General features: G+C 34.1%; 1 protein-coding gene across 3 annotated transcripts in view; it reads left to right on the top strand.

The window, feature by feature from the left end:
- Window positions 1–2233: 2233 nt before the first annotated feature.
- Window positions 2234–27804, top strand: part of LOC138705964 (protein dimmed-like) — a 330385-nt gene continuing 304814 nt past the window's right edge. For 2 of the 3 annotated variants that reach the window (XM_069834783.1, XM_069834784.1), the window contains exon 1: window positions 2236–3351. The gene's annotated coding sequence lies outside the window, so the exon portion shown is untranslated. Of the gene's footprint in view, window positions 3352–27804 lie in introns of all 3 variants that reach the window. The other variant, XM_069834785.1, reaches the window with a different exon arrangement.

Here is a 27804-nt window from a genome sequence, read left to right as displayed (position 1 = left end):
AAGAACTAACATTGAACATCTTTCACTCTGTATATCCTTCATCACCAGTGTTGAACAAAATATCTTCATACTTCTAAATACGAATATGTTAAAGTGTGTACAACTGCAAAGCTCTTCTCAATCAAAAAGATACTCTTCATGTAAAAAAAGGTTGCTTATGAAAATACGGAAGCATTCAGTTCTTTATTACAACTAGGGAAGAAATATGCAGATAAATGTTAAAAATTTTCAAAACTAAAGTTCAAAATAAAAATTATTGTCTCTATAATTTAAAAACTCCGTATACATTTAAAACCTTCTTAGTAATATCTTATTTGCGAAAATTTCTTCGAGACAATCTGTAATGGAATCTGTCAATATTTTATGTCTTCGGAAGTATTTTCCCTCTTCTTCTTTTAAAGTGTTTTTTAAATAACTTTAATTAGAAATTGAATGTTTTAGTGTTTATGTTTCCAGTTTGACAAAATATTAATTATAAGTAGTTTTACAAACACCATATCTATGAATCCTTGAACAATTGTCTTGGTAAACTAAAACATTGTAGACCTGCATTTTCTCAGTTCTCCCTTTGATAATTAAATAATCATGTTTCTTCAATAAGTCTTCAATAAAGTGAAGTTTTCCAGGAATTCATGTTGTCACACATTCTTAAAATATAACAATTCGAAGTACGTGTATTTTTGCAGACACACTTCTCCGAGTTTTCGCCGTAGGCCTACATAATTATGTTCATCTGACACAAGTAAATTGTACTGCTTTCTGATAACAAGAACTCTGTTTCATAAAATGTGAAATCTTTCATAAAATATTTTCTAAAAATTCCGATAGGATTGTTCTGTTTTTCTTCTCGATATACCTAGGGTTTCTCTATAGTCACTGTTCCATTTTGAATTTTCTTTAGTGCCCTTATGAAACTTTCAGCACTAATAAATTATTCTTTTACAATTATTGTTCTATTTATTTAAGTTTACACAAATTTTTCGCAGGATCCTTACGGTATATTCCTCTATAGTCCATATTCCACCCCTAACTGTAAGAGGTCTATCATTGTAGATGTTTTCACTGCTTTACTAATGACTCTGTTTTCCTTTTTGTAACTTTAAATAAATTTCTGAATTGTCGTTTCTGTCAATGATTTCGGTTATTTTCTGATACATATTCCTTTCTTAAAATGACTGACAAACTAATTTACGTTCTTCAATTACAGGAATGTGAAGGACCAGCAGAACCAAACGGGTGAGTATCCTGAGTGACAATAAAATCATATATCATATATCGTATCTTATCATATATCACATCATATCATATCATATCATATCATATCATATATCATATCATATCATATCATGTATCACATCACATCACATCATATCATATACGTTCTTCAATTGTATTAGTCACCATTGCAATGTTTGAGACAGAACTATTGATTTCAAATAAATATGACCAAAGAGTGACAAAGCACACAGTGTATTCATGAAAAAAACAAACACTGCACTGTATCATCTTGACTGTGAGATAGATACTTGTATATGAAATCGAACCAACACATTTATTTACAGTATAATATGTTGTTTAACATTTATGCATGTATAATATATCCAAATGATGGAGAGTGATTTGTAAAGAACATACACTTGAATAAACATTCATTTATCTATCCAAATTTTCTCTAAAATGCTTAGCGTACCATTTTCACTATTTATGAAGTAGGCTACTACCGAATGTAGCTTTTGTAGTTTTTAGTGTAAATTTTAGTTATCCCAGCTGTAATCCTAACATTATTCAGTAAAAGTATGTTAATGTGCTCGGAAATTTAATAATAATTGTAAGTGTTCAATATAAGTTCATGATCTAACCGTCAGACTAGAATTCCTGTTCATACTAAAAGTAAGATCAAATTTAGATGCAAAGAACCTTTCATTAGTTACACATCAACGTGTTTTCGTTTATCACAGACCAAATAAATAGAAAATCGGTGAAAGATTTGGACATCAAAGAGGGAAAGTGCATGTATTAAATGAGAAAGACATATTCCTCGTTGAAGCAAGGACGTTGTACTAGAGACTGGATTTATATCGTGAGTCTGTTACTGGTGAATAATGTGGAGAGAGTTCCACTAGGAGGGGGAGAGCGAACGGTGCGAGGAGAGCGAGACAGAGAATTACCTTTCCGAACACGAGCAAACTGTGAAACTTAAAGCAAAGCAGTGCTAAGCAAGAAAGTAACATGTCTGGTAAAGTCAGACGAGAGACAGGCATTGGTTTAATTTCATGATGCAAAAAGAAAAAATAAAGAAAAGAAAAGAAAGGAACTCAAAGTCCCGGTTCGTCGGTCCAGTTAGTTTCGACTAGTACCCGCTAGAAAGCAGGTTGATCGCAAAACCTACCTGTTACCTGTAATATTCTCGCGTGCGTGGATAACCATACTTCATATATAGTGCAACGTGCACAGGCAACGTGGGTGCCTCGTGAGGTGGTGTGTAGTGTTGTCAAGATTTACCAGTTACATTAGGAGCAGTAGATTCCAAATAAGAGATCGTTCAGTAGACAGTCGCGAATTAGGCTGAAGTGAAGGTACGTGGCGATAATTGCCGATTTTAATTGCTACAGAGAGTTATACATTGCATTGTTAAATTGGAAGAGAAAACCGGTCATTTATAAGTGATGCCTCGATGACAGTTGTACGCTCATCAGACAAAAACTGCCATTTTCATAAAATTATACATACAGAACTAAATATTCTTAGTTAACATTTGTGTGGAAAGTGATAAGTAGTTTTGTGAGTGACATTCACTTGTGTTGTTGACAAATTAACCTTCGGGTTGTACTTTTATTTTGACATAATTGATGTTCTTCAGAATTGTCAACATTTTCGTGCACCAAACATTCAGTAAATAACATTACAATTTGCCATTTTTTAGAACTATAAACGTTTCACGTGTTATCATTAATCTGTCACTTCAGTGAACATACGGTACAAAGTTTTACGGAAGTGAAGTCTGCATAAACAATAAATTGTAACCGCTTAAATAGGCTTACTAAAATACGCAGTCTTGTGCTTGACATTGTGCATATAGTAAAGAATATTTTGAAAAATTAAAGTGAAAATTGATTGCTAGTCTGAATTATACAAGAATATAACAATTCAAAAAACTTGATGCAAATAAACAATAAAATATAGGTTTCATAGTGCTACAGATCTAAAATAGTGATATTAAGAATTAACTGAACCTTTTACTCATAATTACATGAACTAATATCTACTATAAACAGTGATTTGTGTATAATTTCATCAGTCGAAGGATAACACAGTTATGGACAAAAGTGCAAGTCTCAAGAATATTTAAAGGTAAGTGTGTATTGTATGACTGCTAGTAAAGACTGTGCATTAATTAAGAGCGTTTTACATTTCAAATGATGGTAGTAAAATTTCCATAAGTTTGTGAAGAATAGAGGTATAAACTGCACATTAATTTTGTACTGTCAAGAATAGCATACTTTACCACTGTAGGTATATTTTAGTATTATTTTGATAAATCGTCACATTTGATAAGTATATCTATTTACGTTCCTTCATTTCATACACAATTTTACTCCTTTTTCTCTGTAAAATTTTTCAATATACAGTAATATATTATTTTATATAAAATTAAATTTTTGTAACTGCCACGTCTCCCTATGAATTATGAGGGAGTCGGAAGCAAAGGGGTACAAGTGATATTTCTTAAAAAAAAAACAGAGTTAAGTGCATCTAAGATAAGCTAAAGCATAAAAGTTTTTAGTGGCAAAGGGATATATCTTTTTACGACATCACACATTAAAATTTAAAATTGAAACTTCACGGAATTTACGACAGCTTAATTATTTTCAATCACATTTTCTCAAAAGTAACTAAAATTAACTTGTATTTATTTGTTTCTAACCATCTCATAAATAATAATAATAATAATAATAATAATAATAATAATAATAATAATGCAAAGAAACACGAAGACTACACGTAAACCGAATAACTAGAAAATATTTACTTAGCTGACGTAGAGAAGACTGAGCAGGATTTTTTTGGGGGGGGGGGAGAGGGGTTGAATTAGAAGAAGAAAGAGAAGAAATATAAATCATTGTGATTAAAAAAAAGAATCCATCTCTTAAATTTCTACAAAATGAGTTTTCTTTTTGTACTCATCATGCAGAAAATGCGGTTTTTGGCATGTCATTTATGTAGGCTACAGCGATTTCTCATATTTAATAAATCCTGTTCTTTTTCAGAATGCCAAATCAACTTCTTTGGGAATGTTGCACATTAAATAATTCATATTCAATCAATAATACGATTCAAACAAGACGCGAATTAAATTTATTAGAAATCGATACTAACGATGTTTTCATTTATTTACTTTGCCGTTGGTGTAAACTTAGTAACTTGAACAATTTATTATTTCTTAGTCCACTAAAATATGGAATTAAGCTAATATTAATAATAATTTCTTGGTGCAGAATTCAGTGGAGCGAAACCGTTAATATTTCAGAACCGCAACGTAATCTTTATGTCAAGGATTTAAACTTAGTCTCGTAAGACCTTCAGCTGCTGACGGAAGAAAGTCGAACGATAAACCGGAAGTTTTCCACGTGTTACTGTCTGAAGCTTCATACACACACACACACACACACACACAGTACATTATTGTATCTTATACTCTGATACCTTACGAATATTTTAATGTAGACTAAGAAACTGAGGCGATAACTTGTACATTAAAGTTCCGTATTAGAACAGTTTTAGAAAATGAATTAAAATTTTACTAATAATACCCCTCTATTTGACTGAAATACAACTGTAGCTTCTGTAATGAATATTTTTAAAATAGACAAATAAATTCAGGCCTAATATATAACACGAGATAACTGATTACGCAAATTACAGAGGCATAATATAAATTCAGTATATGTTACAAAATGTACCTACAATTAAAATTCCCTTTAACAATATGCTGAAACATAAATTTCTAATTTTCAAAACGAATTTGTGAAAGGAAGACCTTGATTGTATGTAGACGTTGAAATATAGCTACCAAATTCACTTTACTAATATTTGTAGTATTTATAGATTAGTATAAGTTTTTTATGGCGTTATATTTATATGAATTGTGTGAACATAATTAAACGGAAAGTTATTTCATATCGTCGGTTTACGAGCAAAACAAATCATGTCAAAAATATTACTTCTGAGAAAAAGGCGTAGGTTATATAATGTATGTGTAAACTTAGAGTTAGAAAATGAAATACACATAAAGAGAAACAACTTACCAAAATAATATTTTGAGGATTCAGTTTTGATATAATCTTCCAAAACGCCTCTTTCTCAGAGGTATATTTTTTGACTTAGTGTGTTTTTCTTGTAAGCCGACGATATATCATTTAACTACATTAACACGAAGTTTACATGTTACTAAAGTTATTATTGATACAGGTTTTAAAGAAGTATATATTTGTAACAATAAATAAAGAAGTGATATAGTAGAGGTGTGTACATGATTGCTATCGTACTGCATATTTACTACAACGCAGAGATAAATGATAAATGAATTAATAAGTTTGTTTTAATATTAATATGTTTTCAAAAACAAGCATTGCTGTTGATTAATATTTGTTCCTTACTCACAAAGATAACTTACAATAATTATAAACAAATTAAATACATTGTGATACAATTTTAAAACATACGAGTTAATAAATGATGTAATTGTAATTATTCGAAACGCTTCAAATAAAAACTAGGTCTAAATTTGTAATTTGAACGTTACAGATTTATGACGAAAGTTTTTATTTAAAAGTACTGTATTTAAAATATCGTAATTCCTTCACTTCATGATCTTTATTGTGTGCAACTTAAAAATTTCTGGTATTAGATTAATGAGCCTCGGATTTTATCCTGTCTCCAACTTAGCAACAACTCATTTCTGACACATGCCGCAATTTGATCTTTCATTCCCCGTTTAAATCTTTCTTCTGATCCTCTCTTCAAGTATTTTAATTCAACTCTAACCTGATTTTATTCCAAGCTTGCTCTCTCTCTCTCTCTCTCTCTCTCTCTCTCTCTCTCGCAGGCTCCGTCTCTGTCAGTCTCTCTCTCTTTTTTCAATTGAAGGAATCGATGCAAAACAGTCATTTCCCCTTATTAAATTTGACTTTGCCCAGTTTTACAGTATGTCACTCTGAACAATAAACTGTTAAATTTTCGTATTTTTCTTTCTTTTGATTAGTTTAAAAGTTATTTTCTTGGGCGCAGTAATAAATCGTATAAACAAGTAATTGACATCGTTCAAGTTGATGTAATTTCTAAATAAATTAAAAAATCAAGCTGAACTAAACGGCTATGGAATATGAAAAGAACGAGATTTAGTTATTGCGTGCTAAAACAATAAAATTGCATCCATTGTTAAGGTGCAACAACTAAGCTTCGAAAAATAAACAGAAGTTTGTTAGCCATTTTTCTTATTTATTACTCACATTTTTCAAGTTTGAGAAAATGGTTTTACATCTTCAAACAAGAACTGGTTTGGAGCAATGTTATGAATACAGTAGATAATTCACTGCTGAATTAAAAAAAAAAGTATAGAAAAAAATAATGCATCTGAGAGACGGTTCCTTGTACACTGACGTTCAACGATATCTGACCTACAATTTCCTGACCGTGTAAGCCAACTTTCTAACCACGGGATGTCGGAACCAAAAATATAACAAATTGACAAACTCTGAAATAGTTACGCTAGTTTCCAATAGGTGACACTATTATTGGGATAGTAAAGAAAAGTGTTGGGGAAAGATGATTTAGATTAAATATAAATTATTCTCATATATGATATGGACTCGCAGCTATCTGCTATTACAGCGGTTTCCCGCTAAACTTGATGGTTTTTACAACCATTAGACCGAGATGAATTTCTGAATTCTATAATGCTGGTATATTTACGTATTATTGGCTACGCTGAATATTATCTTCGCCATCTATTCGTAGAGATAATAATTAAAGAAGCCAAACTTACAAATTATGGATATCGATTAGTAGGGGTCTAGTATCTTTGAAAGCCAGTGTACCATGCTTTCCAGTGTGGTAAATTTGATTCTTTAAAACACGCTACAAAACTGCGAAAGTAACTATATGCTTATGTTATTAATGTAAAATGAGATTATTTTGCCACTGTGATTACTAAAAAGACCGATCAAACCTTGTATCAGCATTACGAATTTCATAAGTTCTATCTGCTAAGCCAACGCGAAAATAAACTCCAGTTCCAGTGGGAAAACCACTGAATTGGCAACACTAATGCTTTCTGACCGCGCATTAATTAAGAAGCTGAAAGTGCCTCTGTCCATGATAAAATTAAATTGGAAAGAAACTAGAATTAATGATATTCAGGCTGCAGAAATTCTTCATGACAGGTAGAGAAAATCCAGTATTAACTCAGCAGTGTCAGAGTTTTAAGAAAATTCTTACAATTTACATAGAGCACTGTTTGTAAAATTGTACGCAAACTTTCAAAATGTATCCTTATAAACTGCAAATGACTTTTAATTGAAGAAAGCTGATTATGAACAGAGATAAAACTTTTCATTACCGGTACGTTTATTAGTTGTGGGTAAAAATAACTAAAAAAAACGTTAAAAATGGAAATTTTGTTTTTAATTCTAAAAAATAAAATAATATTTCAGTTTTTTAAATATGTGCTTATTTTGGCCCTATGACAATTTAAAGCCCCCCAGGACAAATTTAAAGGGACAGCGTATGCGTGGAGCTGCAGCCCTTTAAACTGACACTCAGCTGTCGTTCTGTTCTTCATGCTAATTAATTTTACTTTTCATTCAGTTCATATTTCGCGTTGTTACGTAGGAGAAAAATGTGTGTCTTAGACCTATGTAGGAAGGAAAGATATCGATAATATATATATATATATATATATATCATATAGCCCTGCATGTTATACTTTGATACTCGTTTTCTCGATTTTCCAATTTTCAACATTTTATGATTTTCAAAATGCTCTAATGAATGCAGTTTTTCTCCAATCTCAGTGAACGTTTGCACATAAGTCCACAAAAGCATGTGAAGTAAACTGACACATGTTTTCTTCTGCTATTAAAAGTATTCAAATCACCATGTGTTGAGGATATGATGAGTTAAAAAAAATTGGAAAATTAACAACTAAAAGGATAAATATTTTTTTCTCCAAAAGTAATTGGAAAAATATGAAAACCATGTGTCATATTTTACATACGTCTATCAGGAACAAATTAAATATAAATTTAAAGAAAAATTATATAAAATTTGAAAATTGGGACAATTATAATTCAGTATTTAAAAAAAGCAACAAAACTGAATTATAAGCAAACTATTTGGAATACCAAAGTGAAAATTTATGTATTGTGTGTCCACATTGAAAGAAATATTTGGTAAAAGGTTTAAATTAGTTGGTGTAAAAATGTAGAAGTAAGAAGTTTCACAGATCTATAGCCTTAAGATGGAAACAACCGGAATAGTTTATCTTGAATATCATGGACAGATGAGGCCCTTTTTACTCTGAGTGGTGGAGTCAACACTCACAACAGACAGTCCACGTGCACAGAGTAAATCCCCATTCCGTAGCCGCTTAGTTCATCTAGATTGCTCAATTTGTTAGTTATATTAATTCCGATTATGTTAGTTTTTTTATATTAACTATCTAATGCACACACGTGGAAGCTACAATGAAAGATGGAAAGTTTTTGTACATTCTTAAATTACGCAAGATAATTATCCGGTCCACATCTGTGGAATAAAGGGTTAGCGCTTCTGGGGGTGAAATCAGGTGGCCCCGGTTCGAATCCCGGTCGGGGCAAGTTATCTGATGGAGGTTTTTCCGGGATTTTCCCCTAACTCAACATGAGTAAATGCTGGGTAACTATCGGTGCTGAACCTCGGACTCATTTCACCGGCATTATCACCTTCATCTCATTCAGACGCTAAATAACCTAGAATGTTGATACAGCGTCGTAAACTAACCTACTAAAAAATTGTGTCCTTGTACAAGAAATTACTTATCCCAGAACGTACGAAGGTAGAGCTCCCATGTTTTCCTGTCCTCGGCAGGAAGAGATAATGTTTTCAAGGACTTCCAAGACGTGTTTATAAATACAATAAACTGTCAAAGTTGATTTCTATTGAGTTTAATATGGCTAGTTTAATGTCTAATTTTTCTACGGCTTTTTGTTGGAGTAATATTCAGCTTACGTTTTTCTTAGAGAGTTTATATCTAAATACTGGGAAGCAATACAGAAAATAACTCGATTGTTAAATCAAGAGCGTTAAATAGATCTATATATTTTCTTCTATGTTTACGAATTCTATATTTCAATTTGTTTTGCTTATTGCCTCGTTTTACGGGAAAGCTGATTTGGTCTGATTTAGATGCAAAAATTAGAATACTGTAAATATATCTCATTGAAGAATTTCGACTTCTCATTCTCACTTATAAGTTATTATGTACAACAAATTATCATGACTAAATTATAAAAATTACATGGCACTTTTAGTGAGTTTTTCCTGTAAAATTACGAGAAATAAAACCGGGGTGATCACTGGATTTTGCACCGAGTACTTCAATTCCAGATTTCCATTTATTTCACATCTACTTGGCGTGTTTGCTAAATATTTGCATTAAGTACTGATAATGAACGAACGAGGAACAACGAACTGAAACGAATGGTGATAGCGATAAAGCTCTATCTTAAAATGCAATTCCGGACATTGACTACTGTAAAAGAAAGAAGATAAACTTGCAGAACTCCAGAAACACAGCCAAAGCAAGAAAGAGCCTCATTACACTTAGAATATATCAGCGTCGTGATTTTCGTGGTAATATTCTTGGATAAACATAGTTCAGCAGCGTCTCACGCTCTTTTAGTGATGAGTTGATCGTGGAGAACTGTTGAGAGTAGTGGCAAAGATGATAGCAATGTCTAAAGAAAACCTGCCTCTACATAATCTAACCAATATTCTAATTCGGTTAGCCTATTAAATATAGAAATCTGTATGCTTTAGTCATTTTTCTTTCAGCGAATTACATCATAGCCCTCTTTAAAACTATATTTATTTAAAGATTTTCTTAGGATGTATGCATTATTACGCTGTCGATTATAGAAAGGTTATAGCTCATATTTTTCGTACGAACGTTAAGTTGAAAAGTTAATTATTTCAAATTTCCATTCTTTCGTGACTTAGAGGTTTGTGATTGTACAGTAAAACAGAGTTAATTTCTTCAATAGACCAATCGTAGCCGAGGTTATCATAATGTTCACTGTTACCAAACTACGTACTTCATGGTTAATATTTTATCAGGCCCGTTTAGTCTTCAGAGAACAGAGTATTTCTTCTCTCCAGCTCTCCAAAAGTCTCTATGACTGAAATTCAAAAAAATATATTAAGTATGCGTCGTTTTGCATCCTTCGAATATACGAGGGAGAGCCAAAAAGTAACCTTAATAACTGTTTTATTAATTGAATATGTACAGTAGTGGCAAAAAAAACCGGACCGACCCTTGTAGCTCATTTCAGAGCCTTGTTCACTCCAGAGCACGATAGAGTGGTAACTAAGACTTTCGTGGTTCGAATCCTGCCTGGGAAGGACACTTTTTTTGTTCCTTATTCAAATTTATTCCCAATACTTTTCGATTGCAGCGATATTTTACTACTTAATTAACTTAGTTTTCCCAGAGCATGAACTTTACCAGCAATCGAAAAGTATTGGGAATAAATTTGAATAAGGAACAAAAAAAAAGTTCCGTTTCCAGGCAGGATTCGAACCACGAATGTCTTAGTTACCAGTCTATCGTGCTCTAGAGTGAACAAGGCTCTGAAATCGGCTACAAGAGTCGGTCTGGTTTTGTTTTGTTTTTTTTTTTCCACTACTGTACAATAAGACTACAAAACTTTATCACTTTTCAACATAGTCCCAACTACGTTCAATGCAAGTGTTCCTGTTATACTATGTTAAAAGTGATTAAGTGTTTGTAGTCTTAATGTACATATTCAATTAATAAAACAATTTTTAAGGTTACTTTCTGACGCTCCTTCGTATTCCCACTTATTTCTATGTATTTCAATGATTTTATCGTTGCCGCAGATAATTCATTACGTATATTTATTTTCATTTCTCTTCATAACCAATTGTATGTATTCTACAGCATACATCCTCACTTTATTGCTAAAAATTGTAATCTCATTTGGTCTTTCTTTAAAGATCACGTTTGTTTTCTGAATACTTGAAAGAAATAACCATTACCTTATAAATTTTTAGAAAGGTTTCCCTATTCGCCAGTTTTTCTAGTGAACTTCTTAGACACACAAATATATCTAGTGCCATTTCACACACAGTCTCTTAGCAGCGCTCCTTAGCGGCGATGAACAGTGGCTCAAACTCTCCATCGATTAGTAAGACTCGTTAATTTTATTGACAGCTTTGTATGAACAGTTCCAATACTCTGTAAACTGAAGTTTGCATCCCTTTCTGTCTGTTGGTGGGAAGAATCGACCACCGATCGCTACAGTGGCTCGATGGAGCTTCACGTTTGAATAGCTCCATTTAAACCAATATTTTGTTATCGGTAGCGATTCTTAAAAGCACCAGTTAGTGGTGGCGTCTGCATCTGTACTTTGCCTTAGGTTAATGTAATAACCTAGATATTTGAACGTAGAAAAATATTATATTATTTAAAGCGTATCGAAATTTGCTTTTGTCGTAGGCTATATATTCCTCTGAAAGCTGTCACTTCTCATTTCTTTGCAAGTACTTTTAAAATGTGTCTTTGCAACAACTTTAATTTATGGGAGCTTCTTGGAATAAATTTTCGCTTTCAGCAGTGACCTCGTAATTTTCAGGTATTTTAAAATATATCATGTTTCTTCCATTTTAAAGAATTTAGATTAATCTGTCAAATTTAACCTGTGTGACTTCGTCAGTACGAACATTAATACGCACTATGCGGCCACAGTTCTTGATCTCACACACACACACACACACACACACACACACACACACACACACACATACACACACACACACACACACACACATATATATATATATATATATATATATATATCAGATTGGCCATTCCCAAGTTATGAAATGGCAACATAACCACCAGAGCCTCCACTGTCGAAAAGACATTTTTTGGCAACATCTACATGGAAGTACAGTTGCAAGCTATTACTCCATGAAATTACATAAAGTCTATAACGTGACTTCTTCTGCAGTCGCTATATGGCAGCATAGTGAAATTCATAAAAGTTGTTTTTTTCGAAGTCCATTAGGCTCATCAATCTGTTATGTGTTCAGGGTCATAGTGTAGAAACGTGAATGAGAGCGTAGCGTGAAAACCACTGTGATGGGTTCAAATGCCGCTCATGGTAACATATTCTGTTGTCAATGTGATGAACTGTGTAGCCGTGCATTTTATACCACTTCCGTGCGTCCGAGTACATCGGAAAAAATTAAGTAAGGGCTTAAGAATATAACTCTTGTAAAGATATGAAAATCCTCCGAGAAAAGTTATAAGAGGAGAGCAGGACAACTTCTGTCGTATTATTTCCTCCCTTTGGTGTTTTAATCTTGATTGTATTGTTACAGTAGAAGCTCTGTAAAGTTTTAATAAGCTGCTGAGGTATTAGACGGTGTTACGATGTTGGTCTAATTAAGAGTGCGACGAATGTTTTTCGACCGGAAATGCAAGCTTCGTGCAGTCTGAGCTAGATTTATAACAGTAATCAGTGTTGTACAAGAAGTTGTAGCGGGTTTAATGCCTGGCTGCTCTACCCTCGTGCCAATTAAAAGTAGACAATATAATTATCAAATTCAGATACAAATGTAAATTAAAAATAGCTGATCGAGCAATTGTGTAATGCCCTAAATTGAGAGCGTTTTGATACGGAGTGGACAAATATTTAGAAGTCTGATTTTAGTTGGTTATGAACGACGCTGTGCTCTGTATAAAAAACTAGATTATTTAAGGACGTGCGACAGAAACAGTTTGGTTGTGAGATGATAACTGCGCTTGCGCGGACTTGGTTAACAAAATCCTAAACTAACCAATCCCACCTTCGTATATGCAAGATGTGTAACCGGAGCACTTTATTTGATCTGGAATGTGCACGCGAAAATAAATCCAGGTAAGAATCACGCTGGCACTGCATGAGAGGTCCGCGCATGCTTCACATCTAAACTGTTCCTGTCGCGAACCCCTCCTCTTTAGCGTCGATATAATTGGTAATAGCGAGATGGTATTTGGAGAGATGAATCCGAGAATACGCCACGGATTACTCGACACTCGTTTTACGGTTCGGGAAAACCTCGGAAAAACACAACTAGATAATTAACCGAAGTGATAATCTAATAGCGTAGCTCCAAATCAGCACACAAACGGTCCAACCTCCTGATAGTTTCAAAAGTATGATGCGCTGTGAGATATTTACATTATTATTTTATGTAGGCCTATATTCGTGTGTATGTAGTGAGAGTTTTACTTTTACCTGTAGTCCACTTTGGGAATGTTTTCGATCTGATGTTAAACGCACACGTGACAGGATTTTCGTGATGTGGGGTCAGCAGAATACCTGTAATCCACCAAAAGCAACACACAACATTACAGTAGCAACTGAAAAATACATATGTCTTAGGCGGGATTTGAACCCAAGAAAGTGGCTTTATTGAAGTTTACCAATGTTCAGATTTCGTACATTTTCATTGTTCTCTCAAGGTCAGAAATGACCGGAAAATATAAACAGATCACTTGCACTTCAAGCCTACAATTGGTATATGAGACAGAATACGTCAGCGGTTAAGGCTGGTCTGCAAAAAACCGAGAACTGAAACGAGAACGAGAACGGAAATATTGTATTTAAATACAGTATGAACATTCACAATTAACTTTCACATTCCCGTTCCTGGGATCCGGCAAGCCTCTCGTTAATTGTCAATTCTCACATTTAAATACATTTATTTTAACAATATTTCCGTTATCGTTCTCGTTGTTTCCGTTCCCGGTTTATTGTGGACCAGTCTTTTAATGCTCATAAATACACACGGAAGACCCAGTGGCGGGCAGTAGAAAAGGAATAGTACCTCTTCTGTACGACCATAAAATTTAAACCATGCATATAAGCAAAAAATTAATCAAATTTCAGTTTCATAATTATGTAGATATATTGTATTTTACGATTGCTATTAATGATAACATCATGTTGTTATAAAGTGTTTTCAGTAAAGAAACAAAAAAGGACAGAACTAACGTCTCTTTAAAACCGCAAATCAGAAATGAATGAACTCAACAGAGAGATTTTACTCCTGACAGTTCATCTTAATTTGATACTAAACAATAATTTAACTTCTCAATCGCCCCACATTATTTAATAATTAAGCCTGTCACCAGTGCAGTCTATCACAGCTCTCAAGCGACGTGGCAATGAATTAATTAAATATTCAAAAATTCAGAATGACGCTGAAGTTCTTGCTAAACGTAGAATCTTGAATTCGTAATATTCAGTCTGCAATTCTGTTTCCTCTGGCCTTTCAGCCCATCTTCGCCTTGTTCTTGTCATGCGTTAATCGAAACACGGCTGCAATCTTGCAGGGTATGCGCAAATCTACCTCATCAGGAAGCATACACGTAAGTCTCCCACATACTTATAATGCTTTCTTTATTAATGAACAATAGATTTGGAGCCATTTTTACATTTAATATACTTCATCTTGCTGAAGAATTTACTCTAAATAACTAACCGCCACTGGACTGATTACTTCCCGTCGCTCAACTTGATTAATTTGTTTCTTTGTGCGGCGTTTTATTGTATTGTCGTACAGAAGAGATAATACGCAAAGACTTACTCCTTTCTTACTGTCCGCCACTAGGTCTGCCGTGTTTACTTATCACCATAAAAACGAGCGTGTTCCGTCTTAAACGGTACCGTAAACCGGGCCTACATTGACATAGTTTTAAGAGTTCTTTTAATGTGACTTTTGAAACTTACGTTGAAATCATGCAAAATGTTTTAATCACACCATATGATTCTTCGGCCATGAATCTATAATGGGTAGGATTTCCGTAAAATAATACTACATATAAGAAAACGCTCCTTCTTTTGGTGTCCAGGCCATGGTGTCAAGTCCAAGTATCCCCGTGCTTTTAGATTACTTTTACATGCCATTTGCTTTCGTTGCAGTTCAAAGTTGGCCCTATCTGTGGGCTACTTTGACAACGATTTCTGTGTTGAAAAATATTTATACATAAAAGAGGACAAAAGCATTGCTTATTTTCGATTTATTTAGACTTATCTGAACTTTATTAACAGTGAAATACAGTCAATGTTACTGAATTAGTGTACAGGAAGAAAAGTTATTGAAACGAGTACATCAATAGAATTGTAAGTCACAACCTGCTCTCCCCAAGAAAGTTTGGAGTTTAAATATACTCCTAGGTATTTACATTATTATTCTTGCGGAATTACAACACCATTGAATTCGTAGTTTAAACTAGTTTCCTCTTGGGTTTTACAAAATATTATAGACTTACTTTTAGAACTATTTACTTTCATTCTATGCATTAAGGCCCAGTTATAAACTTTATTCAACTTCGTTTGAATAGCATCCACATCTGAACTATTTCCAATCTTTCTATAGGCCTAGACAATGCAGTCGTCTGCAAATAGCGTCATATTTGATGTAATATTTTGGCATAAGTTATTTACGTATATTATAAAGAATAATGGCCACAGAACACTACCCTGTGGCAAGTCTGAACTTACATTCTCGATTTCCGATATTTCATGACCTACTCTAACTCTCTGGGTTCTACATTTTAAGAATTCTTGGATCCATAGCACCACTATTTTATCTATTCCTAGCCTACTTAACTTATCTATCAATATGCCATATGGCACCAGATCAAAAATCAATCGCAACTGCATCGATTCTTCCGCTTCTATCTATCTCTTCAGCTAGATCGTGAACCAGCGATGTAATTTGACTATCATATGAGAAGCCTTCCCTAAAACCATGCTGGCGGTTGTAAAACCAGTCTTTCGCATTTAGAACACGACGAATATAATTCGATATCAAATGCTCCATGACTTTACATACGACAGATGTAAGACTAATCGGTCTGTAGTTTCCGACGCTACTTTATTTTACTATAGCTGATTTCCAGTCGCATGGAATACGTAGCTGCACTGTTTATAGAAACAGACAGCAGTCGCAAAGTGACTTCTATTAAAAGGAAATAGAACACAAATTGTTATGTTAAGAAATAGCTGAATTCTGTGACACATTCGACTCCTAAGCTCAGTGACCTCCATCGGTTCTCACGACGTAATCGCAGCCTCCAAGTGGCAGGAAACTTCGACTCAAGGATAACAACAATTTAATGGCAGCACTCTATTAATATGAATAATTAAGTTGAGCGGAATGAGTGAAGAACAAGAACAAAATTAGTTCCAGTAACTTCTTCGTGTCCGCCATGGCTTAAGCTGCACGGTGGCTGGCTACGAATCTATGGAACTTAGACTATATCCTCCACAGGATATTATGGATGTTCCTTCCTCTCACAGGGGCTGGGCGTGTGTCTCTGTGTGGGTTTGTGCTCTGCTGCCGTAATTGGTGTCCTTGCACCATGCTGACTACAGCACTAGTGGGTCCATATACTTGAGAATGTGATAGTAGGTCAAAAAACTATCAAGAACTATCAAGAATGAGGACAGGATAGACCAAAAGATCAAATATTTGGAGGCTTAATATTCAAGAAAATTATTTTCCTTTAACCATTCAAGTAACAATGAATTTCTTAAAAATTAAATTTGGTTATGCCATAAAAATACAGTCTGATCCGTTTGGGTATGGACAATATTAATTTAGTATTATAAAAATATTATGATAGTAGGCAAATTTTCTTGCTGGTTATATTATGATTAAAAGATGGGAGTTTCCATATATGACAATCAAAAATGCATAATCTGAAAAGACAAATTAAAATCGTAGATGATTAAAATGGCTACTACAAATCAACAGCGGGCACAATGTGTTCTTTGGTATGCTAAATTTGAGAGTGTTGAAAGAGTTCAAAAGGAATTTCGACGTGAGTATGGTGTGCGAAATGTACCAAATACGATTCCATAATGTTCTGGTATCGAACATTTGTAGAAAGAGGTTCTGTGTTTAAAAAAAATATGCAGGAGGTCGCAAGCGAAACCCAGTACGAGGAGCAGCTATCTCTTGGCTTGGTCCACAAACTCCCCAGATCTAACCCCTCCTGACTTCTTCGTGTAGGGTTTTGTTAAAGACATTGTCTATTCACAAAAACCCAGGAACATTGATGATCTGAGAGTAAAAATTACCCAAGCTTTTTAACAAATCACCCCTCTTACACTACAACGGACATGAGCTGAATTGCATCACCGTTATGAGTTCTGTAGAGTGCGCAATGGGGGTCATGTTGAGCTCAGAGGAATCACCCATCTTTCAGTGTTGTATGCACAAAATTACAACAAATCAAATTCAGTAGTAAATGTTTCACAGTGTTTTTATTTTATCAATACCCAAACAGATCACCTTGTACTTACAGATCCTGGAATAAACTTAACATTTTCTTATTTTCTCCTCCTCTTCTACACCTCTCCTGCTCTTTTATTCTCGTTTTCTTCTACTCTCCTCTCTACAAGTCTTCTTCACTCTTCTTCTTCTGATCTTCTCCGGTCTTCCTCTACTGGACTTCTCCGCTCTTTCCCTTATGGACTTCTCCGCTCTTTTCCTTCTGGACTTCTCCGCTCTTTCCCTTCTGGATTTCTCCGGACTTCTCCGCTCTTTCTCTTCTGGATTTCTCCGGACTTCTCCGCTCTTTCCCTTCTGGATTTCTCCGGACTTCTCCGCTCTTTCCCTTCTGGATTTCTCCGCTTTTTCCTTCTGAACTTCTCCGCTCTTTCCTTTCTGAACTTCTCCGGACTTCTCCGCTCTTTTTCTTTCGAACTTCTCCGCTCTTTCAGTTCTGGACTTCTCCTTTCGAACTTCTCCGCTCTTTCAGTTCTGGACTTCTCCGCTCTTTCCCTTCCGGACTTCTCCGCTCTTTCCCTTCCGGACTTCTCCGCTCTTTCCCTTCTGGACTTTTCCGCTCGTCCCCTTCTGGACTTCTCCGCTTTTTCCCTTCTGGACTCCTCCGCTCTATCCCTTCTGGCCTTCACCGCTCTTCCTTTTTTGGTCTTCTCCGCTCTTCCCCTTCTAGTCTTCTCCTTCCTTCCTCTCCTGGTCTTTACCTCCGTTTCACTTCTGGTCTTCTCCCCTCTCTCCTTCTCCACTCTTTCACTTCTGGCATTCTTCCCTCTTCTTCTCCCTCTCTTGGCATTCTCTCCTGACCCTCTCTTGGCCTTCTACCCTGACGTTCTCCCTCTCCTGGCCTTTTACTATCTTCCTTCCGTGGTCTTCTCTCCCGCTTCCGCTCCCGGTCTTCTCACCTCTTCTTCTCCTGGTCTTCTCCCCTCTTCTTCTACTGGTCTTCTCCCCTCTCTCTCCCCTGGCCTTCTCCTCTCTCCCTCTCCTTCTCTTCTCCCCTCTCTCTCTCCTGGCTTCTCCCCTCCCCCTCTCCTGGCTTTCTCCCCTCCCCCTCTCCTGGCCTTCTCCCCTCTTCTTCTCCCCTATCCCTCTTCTCCTAATCTTCTCCCTTCTCCCTGTCCTGGTTTTCTCCCCTAGTCCTCTTTTGGTTTTCTCTCCTATCCCTCTCCTTGTTTTCTTCATTCTTCCTCCCTTGGACTTCTCTCCTCTTCCTTCTTTGATGATGATTTCTCTTCTTCTCTTAATATTTTAATTCTTTTACTTCTACTCCTTTTTTTCTCACCCTAATGGAGCAATCAGTTTTACCAGAAGTACCCGAAATTCTTTTTTTGGTAGAGGCAGTTTATTTTCATTTTAGCATTAACACTCTTGTTGTCGAACTGTCGCATATAAATGCAGTTGTTCCATATTGCATTTTTCATTGCTAAAATCGTTCTCTGTTTCTTAATTTCTGTTTATGAAGTTTAATTTTTGGGTAGGCTACAAATGCTTTAAAATACAAATATTTAAATATGATCTTAATACTGAGTCCAATCTGAAAAATTACAAAATTAGATTTCATAAAACAATTTTACGAATTGTACATTTAAATGCCATAAATTGTTCTTAAATGGTATATTCAAGTATTTTGATTGCTACTACCATCAGAAATCTATTTAATAATTTTAAAAAGTGATGAGTGATTTGAATTTAATTATAATGCAAATGTTAAAAAAAGACATCCTTTTATTTCTTAACAATTTCAGATAATGAGACTAAAGGTTTCCAAAATTTTTTTCTTGAAAGAAGATAAGGTACCGTTGGTGTTACTAAAAATTAGTGGTGGCGGTGGTTTATTTTAACGATGTTTTCCACTGCAAAGGTTATTCAGTGTCGAATTTAAACGTGAGCGAGAAATTGTTGACGAATTTTGCCTAGTGCCTGTAACAGGAACAGATTTCTTTCACATAACTCAAATCTACGTCGAAGAACCCACAATTTCACTTGCCTCCCGTAGGAAACCATGCGAAGGATTTTATCGCCCTTGACAGGGATTAAACCTGCGAAAAGCCAGCGCGGTAACCTCAAAACCACCCCACGCGACAATATAATTTAAAAAGGGTAATATAACACAGGTAATTTGAAAAATATTCCCATTTAATTAAAATACATTTACAAATAAATTTTTGTCTGTATTTTATTTATATTTCGAAACTATTTATTGTGAGATTAGTATTATTTCGCCCATCTGTTCATAAGCAAAATGTAATAGTGGGTCTAACGACCCATTTTTAGAAAAGAAAATGGTGATGCTACTACAGGTAATAACGATGATTGTTACATTATTCTTATTGTTACTGTCAACACATTAATTATGGACAATTACCTTTGCAATGAACTTCTTGCATTATCCACAGAGTGGCCGGAAGTTGTTAGTTCAGCATTCAGTCTAGGCCTGCATTCTGAATATGAATGTAATTAGCAGAGTTGGCGCCATAATAAAAAAAAGAACGGTGTAAGAGTATAAAAGTGGCATATAGCCTGAACAAACGTGCACTTCATTCAACATGAAGCTAGTTGGTTATTAATGTCTCCAGATTAGACATGGGAACGATATATCGGTTTTTACAAAATACCGATATTTTCGTTTCGATATATCGTTATCGAAATTTTGATTCAATATATCGTGTAATATATCGGTTTTCTCATAAATTTATCGCTTTTTTTTGTGGAATAATTATTATTAACAACAACAAAACCCAAACTAGACAATTCCGATAATTCCGAGAAATGGCGCTAATGAAAGTGAACAGTTACATTAATTGTGCAACCTTAAAATATCCAATACAATCAATACCGTACTTTAATTGGCTATACTGGAATTCGAATTCAAACTGTTTAATATGCAGCAGCACAAAATTCAAAATGCAACGTGTGCGAACGTAAGACAGACGGTAAGTTTATCTATGTACAGCTGTTTTAATATTGTTATTAATGTTCTCCAAGGCAGAAGAAACACCCACCCTGAAAGAGAACCGTCCCTGAATCTACTATGCTGCATCTTTTATTGTTCTCCCCTTCCAAAACCGTGTTATCGATATTATTGCTCCGTAAAGAAAGTATCCTCAGCTGGATTTGAGCTCTAACTTAATGTTAAACTAGTTGACCACTGAAGACGACGTTGGAACTCGACTAAGATTTATGACTTGCGTTAACATGTCAATTAGCATGCGTTAAATAACAAACACATGTTGGGATTATATTATTTAAAATTAGTAAACATAATAAAATAAACCTGTGTTATTACTATAGAATTTCAAGTTACAGCATTAATTTCAACGAAATGCCCATAATTTATTTTCTATTTAAAGGTGTAAAATCTAAAATCATTTAAACCTTCATTGGCTTAAGAATAAAAATCATTTCAGTCCCCGCATAGTGTTAACGTCATTTCAAGGACGTCGAATATTTAATAATTTATAAATATGTCCACTAAATTGGAGTAAAAATGTTTTTATATTCTTGTAATAACACTTGAATATCATTAAAATATTAATGAGCAGAAGGAATTTTAATTGCCTCTTCATGTTCTGAAACTGTATCATGAATGTTGAATATGTAAGGATTAATAATTATTTTAGTCGAATTAGAATAAAGATTTTTATAGGTTCTGTTATATAATCACTTGAACAAAATCGGATAACCAGTTCGAATGAATAGAAAACATTTAAATCATCCCACAGGGTTGAACCATTTCATGGAAGTTGAATAAATAAGGAATTCTAATTATCTCGGCTAACTTAGAATAAAGATCTATGTTCGAGGCTCCAATGCTTTCCATAAGATATGCTACTGACTAGCTATTAAGTCTTGGGCATATGGAAGATATCTTAGCTCCTCTGACGAGTATAATGATCTGAGTCTGCTCTATAATGGCTTTCGAAGTATCTGATTGCCTTAATGATGCTGGTGAAGTACACAATATTAATGTAACCTACTATTATACTATTGAAATTGCAGTTATATATAAGTGCCTGGTTTATTTTTAGAATATTTAGCTTCCTAACCTGAAATAAGGTTCACTTTCACTACTATAAGTGATATGACACAACAATTTTAATAAGTTCATTATAATTTTTCACTTTCCAAGAGGGCTACATGGTTGGGACCTATTAGGAGGAGATGATTTTGTATTAAATATGTTCTATTTCATTTTCATTCAAAACGAGTAGCTACATGCAAAATAAATATATTCCTAGTCATAATTAGGAGGCGGATGTTGAATGACCTAAAACTCTACTTAAAATGATCATTAAAATGCCCTTAAACTAATAGAAAAATGACCTGAAATCAAAAGAAAATGACATTTAAATATTATTCACCCTACTCGCACCACAACTTTTTAAAAATTAGTCACCTTGTTTCAATGACTGCCCTGCAAATCTCGGAGAGAGGAGGCAACTTCCTGGAATTTGGTTAAGATAAAGGAAAAGAACATGCAACAAAATGAAGGTTTTAAGAGAAAGTTATAGATTTTAGTGAGGGTTTACAATGTGTTTCAATCAGGGATGGTCCATGTCAGTGCCTTCGTTTTCTGTCTCCTCCCCCTTCCGCGCTTCATTTTTGTTACCAGATCTTTCAGATGAGGGAGTGTGAATGACAAAACAAATTGTGGGCGCAGCGTGCATTTTTGCAATCTTTGTTAAAAATACTGTCTACTACAGTAGACATCCCTTCCGAATCATGTTGAAGACACAACGTCCTGCCCAGGACATGATGAAAGTTTCCTTCCTTCCAAACAAATTCCAAAGACACCCTCGTACCGACAAAAGAACAGTAGCGGTCAAAGTCCTCAGTTAAACTGAGCTGCTGTTAAGCATTTTACATTAATTCTGTTGTGTGAAGTGAAGCCTTAGTGGAATGAGGGATGGACTTTAGAGTCTGTTCCAAACTATAAAACTGAAACTTCACTATTATTCACTTATTCAGTAGGTAATTGCTACTGACCTTTTTGGTTAGAAAATAACTTAACAGTCCTATCGGTAAAGGGGAAAGTAAAATGCATTCAAAATGATCTAAAAGTTTTTCAAAGTATTAAAAATGATCAAAAATGCCGAAAAAATATAAAATTGACCTATTAGTTCAAAAACGTCAAAAAATTCAATATAAGAAATTACTTTTTTACGTTGATATTAACATATAAAGGATTTCTATTTTAATAGGCATCGTCCTAATGTGAAAAATAAGATGACGACTTTTCATCAGCATCCGCCTTCTAGTCATAATAATGGGCCTACAGTAGAACGTAGATTATTAGAAATAATTTAGAATTAAGATTTCAATAATCTGTAGGCTAGAATGACAACTAAAAGTCGTAAAATTGTTCTAAATTCACAAAATGCAGCTGTTATTCACGAAATACACGAAAATTGAATATGAATTCATACACTAGTATGAAAAATTAATTTAGGTGGTAGAGTTTTAGTTCAATGAGTTTATAGTCGGTAAATCTAACAGATTTTATAACCAAAGTTGCGCTGTATTCAGTTCCTCTCGACTGTCAATCCATTTCACATCAGCAGTATTCAGATACTTGAACGCTTCCTTAGGAAACTCAACTTCTTAACCATTTATTCTTCCATGAGTCATAAATTCATTATTTATAATTCTATAATTTTATTTTACGAACTTGTTTCGTAATTTCGAAACTGCATATTATTCACAAAAGATGAAAACTATTTTAATCGAAATAGATCGAAAGCCCAATACGTGAAGTGGATAACGGTCTAAGTTAGCGAACTCAAAAACCATATTCACAGTTTAAAAATGTTGGGAGAAAAGTATTTAAAGCCGATAGAATCAACCTCATGTTTCTTACTTCCGGATATAGTTTAAAAAAATTATGTTGTGACAAGGTCGTTCCTAAAATGTCCAAACTCTGTGACCCACTTTGTTTGTATTTTACACATTATAATGCGACCTTCATTAAAAAACTGAATTCCCTACTGTGTTGGACAGGACAGATAATGCTATTAACAGTTTTTATATTTAATGACAATGAGGGACCTTAAGTTCGGAATAAATTTTCAGTAGGCAAACTCCGTTATTCCATCCTTTCATTTTCGTAAACGTCGTTTCAAAATGTGTGATCTTCACCACCATTGTCATTAAATCTACAATTCAGATGTTCTGGCCTGTTCAGTTTTGGAAAATTTATATTACTCAAAAACTGAAATTGGCGGTGTTGATTTGCTTTCTTTTCCTTGTTAATTGTACAGGGACATCATTTTATTTTTACTAACATTTTTAATATTAACTTGCCTATACCTCTGGATCAACGACGTTTGCTATCCCCTTCCACGACTGGAGTTCGATGATACTGGCGTAATATACAAACAAATCACTTTACTAGGTATAGAAGGGAAGAAAAGTAGTTCATCCATTTATACGTAAACTAGGAAATATTGCGCTTTTGAGTTTGATCATTTTCATTAGGTTTTTGTTTAATCAAAATACAGTACAGTATTAACAATGAGTGTTTTTACTCACGAACTGGGCTATCCATGTGGACGTATTAATTATGCAGTGTATATTATACTGTCTACAGCACATTAGCGTACAATTTAGAGAATGAAGTTAAATTGAAAAATAATCATAATATGGATATTTAAACACATTTTTTTTAAATGGTGGCCGTTCATTTCGATACAGGCTTTAGTTCTAATGTGCATATTATAGACTATTGTACCTAATCCCAATTACCAGTTTCTTCTTCGTACTAGTAATTCATGTTGAAATAATTCTGTACCTACTCTATAAAAGAGTACCTTACGTACTGTAAATTCAATCTTTACTTCTGCCCGATCCGGAAAGATAAAATTACTCAGACATACTATCTACTGTCCGTCCAAGTAGTTATGTCGTAGAAATGGGAGGAAATCACGTGAAGTTAATTACTTAACGATGCCCTTTTATTTAAGTTATTTTAAAGTCCAATTCCTAACAGAAATTAATGTTCTCAGAAAAGAGCTAAGACAGCCCAGCCACTAGCTGGCGAATAAAAGCTGGTGGGGGAAACCGGGGTACGACGTAGGCAAATGGACGACAGTACCTGTGCGAAAATGATTCAATATTGAATAGCAATAAACAGGCAACAACAAAAGGCTATTATCATAGATCCAACTATACGCATGGAGAGAGATCTAAACCAAGCTCATCAGGTTGATCAGGAAAAGAGGGCCATTTATGAACCTTGTATTCCCTACCTTAGTGCCAAGTATAACATCCCTCTCTTCAATTGGTCAGTGACAGGTTTATTTTTTGGTGCTCGGAGTTCTTTACCAAAATTTACATATCATTTTTTAAAACAATTATCAATATCATCTTTTGAAATTCAAAAAATCATCTCGCAAATTCTCAAAGATTCCCTGCAGATTATACAAATTCATTTATACCGCTCAGAAGACCTTAATTAAGAATATGCTAATTTTAAATAAAATATTTTTTATCAGTATAATTTAGTCGTCTTCTAAGATTTTATTTTACAATTGATAATCAATGGTGCTTAATTATTACACTTTATTTTTATAACACTATTCATATTTAATTAATTGTATTTGTTTGCTATTCATTTCCGGATCCTCGTGATCATCCTTAATTAAGGCGGATGAGTTTCTCTCTCTCTCTCTCTCTCTCTCTCTCTCAAATGTCTTTTTCTCAGAAGTAATATTTTTGACTTAATGTGTTTTGCTTGTAAACCAACGATATTGCACGTTAAAATGTAATGGTTGGCTCTATATAAAAAATCAATTAGAATATCAATAAACGTATTGCGGGGTGCACAACTTGGTAAAAATAATATTTTGAACATTAAATTTTGCCAAGAACTTTCAAATGCCTTTTTCTCAGAAGTAATATTTTTGACTTAATGTGTTTTACTTGTAAAGCAACGATATTGCACGTTAAAATGTAATGGTTGGCTCTATATAAAAAAAAATCAATTAGAATATCAATAAAATTATTGCGGGGTGCCCTAATATTGGATGAAAGCCCCAGTTATTGATTATTATCTATCACTTGTTTAAGCTATGGCTGAATAGATTTTCTTCATAAATATATCTCCATATGGGAATAATGAATTTTCTTCTTTAAACGATGTACGTGAAGCTTGCGGTTCTATAGGTCATGGATGTTGCTTGTACGGAATGCATAGAGAAACACATGAAAAATGTAAGTACAAGTACGATTTCTCTTCTGTAATGATAACGAGTCACTAGAGATCACGAGCTAGAACCCGGAAGACTGCAGCTCAACATGAGCATGTTAATAGTTTAATTGCTCTCATAAGTCGAAGTAAGAAAAATATTCCTTTATAAAATCTCCACGTTGTATATAACAGCATAGTGAATCGTAACTTATTTAGTTATTTGTTTACTTATTTAATTTCAGCCTTACATTCCCTAACAAGAGTTTAAAGCCACCTATGTTTCTTCAAGGCACTATGTTAAATTTTTCATGTCATTAATTTATAATGCAATTCATTGAATGTTGAATGACATACATTTAGTACAAGAAGCATAATGATTGAACAATTTGTTTTGAAAATATGACTTTTTATATTTTAGCACTAAAAATGTAATAAAATATGTATTTTAAAATGCTGATAAAATTGTTAGAATAACTAAGAAACATGTATACTGAAATATGTTGTCAAAGCATTGCAAAATATGTTTCGGTTTTTTTATGTATTTTAAGGCTTTAGTCTAAGTTTATCACACGTTACATAAGCTTACTATGTTTGATGTGTGTGAAAAGGCGGTTTAAAATTATTATAAAATTCATTCTGTTATACAGAATAATCTGAAAAAGCCAGTGAGATCTATATTTTTCCGTCTATTACTTATGGTTCGAACTATAATTTGGAAGAATATCAGTCTCATTGCCTTATTCAGATTTTTTGGTATACCAGAATGAATTTAATAATGATTTTAAACCAGTTTTCCATACACATTAGACATACAGTACGTAACCTGTGATAAACTTAGACTGAGGGGCTTATAATACATAAAAATGCAACATCTGGCAATGCATGATCATCGTATTTCAGTGCACGTATTCCACTTAATCATTCTAACATTTTTTACGAGCAGCCAGTAATATTTAAAATAGGGATGTTGTGAAGTTTTTAGTGTTAAAAAGAATAACATCTCATCATAATTTGAACATCAATACTCAATCACTATGATTCTTGACATTTTGTTCAATGCAATGCATTATGAATTAATAACATGAAAGTTTACCATAAATGTAGGCTCGAGTAGAAATCTCCACTAACACAGTTGGGCTTAATAGGGATTGCATATGAAATAAATATATTTACTAACACAGATGGTCTTAAACTTTCGTTGAGAACTGTAGGGTAAGGACATGTCTGTACTTAATTCTGTTATACATCTTGATTAAACAACTTTTAACACTATTATATCACTTGAATACAACATATAACTTTCACGTGTTAATTAGAACTAAATTATATATATATATATATATATATATATATATATATATATATATAGTTGACTAGTTTCGGCTTGGGAGCAATCTTCAGAACTGCTTGATCCTTGTCCTTGAGTCTTCCGGTGTCTTCACCTCAGTGGGGCTGCGTTTGTGTTGTGTAGTATGGAGTCAAATAGTGTGTGTGTGTGTTCTGAAATTGAGTTGTGTGTTGAGGATTTTGTTGTGGATGTGTTTTTGTATATCTGTATATTTCGTATAGCTCTAAACACAGTAGAGTAATACGAAATACACAGATACACAAAAACACACCCACAAGAAGTCCTCAGATATACAAATTCTTCACTATACAAAAACACACCCACTACAAATCCCCAGATACACAAAAACACACCCGCTACAAATCCTCAGATACACAAAAACACACCCACTACAAATCCTCGGATACACAAAAACACACCCACTACAAATCCTCAGATACACAAAAACACACCCACTACAAATCCTCAGATACACAAAAACACACCCACTACAAATCCTCAGATATACAAAAACACACCCGCAACAAGTCCTCAGATACACAAAAACACACCCGCAACAAATCCTCAGATACACAAAAACACATCCACTACAAATCCTCAGATACACAAAAACACATCCACTACAAATCCTCAGATACACAAAAAC

The sequence above is a fragment of the Periplaneta americana genome, chromosome 9, assembly GCF_040183065.1.
Source record: "Periplaneta americana isolate PAMFEO1 chromosome 9, P.americana_PAMFEO1_priV1, whole genome shotgun sequence".
NCBI classification, from domain to species: Eukaryota; Metazoa; Arthropoda; class Insecta; order Blattodea; family Blattidae; genus Periplaneta; species Periplaneta americana.
The sequence above is the reverse complement of the archived record's forward strand: the minus strand, read 5'-3'. Positions and strand labels throughout refer to the sequence as shown.